This window comes from Callospermophilus lateralis, chromosome 14, assembly GCF_048772815.1.
Source record: "Callospermophilus lateralis isolate mCalLat2 chromosome 14, mCalLat2.hap1, whole genome shotgun sequence".
Classification (NCBI taxonomy): domain Eukaryota; kingdom Metazoa; phylum Chordata; class Mammalia; order Rodentia; family Sciuridae; genus Callospermophilus; species Callospermophilus lateralis.
The window spans coordinates 56937998-56938655 of NC_135318.1; the positions used below are offsets into that span (position 1 = coordinate 56937998).

The 658-nt window shown below is 42.2% G+C and overlaps 1 pseudogene; it reads left to right on the forward strand.

The window, feature by feature from the left end:
* Positions 1-308: 308 nt before the first annotated feature.
* LOC143380822 (small nucleolar RNA SNORA70) lies at positions 309-402 on the forward strand (annotated as a pseudogene).
* The last annotated feature ends 256 nt before the right edge of the window (positions 403-658 follow it).

Consider the following 658-nt stretch of genomic DNA (forward strand, 5'->3'; position numbering starts at 1 on the left):
AAAACAAACCAACCACCACCAAAAAAAAATATATGAAAATAAAAACAGAACTATAGTCTGTCTAGGGTAAAATTCCATTTTCCTCTATCATTGTACTTGGCTTTTCTGGCTTTCAGAGAACATGCTGGATTCAGAGCTCTTGACTTATTTTTCTCCAGGCCATGAGTCATATTCACACATTTTATCTTTTGTGGCACAACAGGGTCGGCTCCCCAACTCACAGAAAAATGATTAAAGACTGTGTATCCCTTTTACTTTTATATTCACTTGAATATAATTTACTAAAATCTAGAGAAAACTCATGGGGGCTGTGCACAGTGACCACAAACAGTAGCCTCCCTGGTGGTGCATGCAGCCAGTTTTTTTTTTTTTTTGGTTGCTGCAGGGACCTTGGAGACAGCTATTTCCAGTGGACGTTCATGTCTCTGACTTTATACAGGTACCAATCTAGGCTCCAGACAGGTATGTGGGGTGTCTTTGGGATTTGTCAGGGCACAATGGCCAGGGTTCATACTGGCCAAGTCTTTATGACCATCACACACCATGCTGCAGAACCAGGAGTATGTAACTGAGACTATGCAGGGCCACATTTAAATTCCCTGTCCTAGGGTTGGGGAATATAGCTCAGTGGTAGAGTGTTTGCCTAGCATGCACAAGG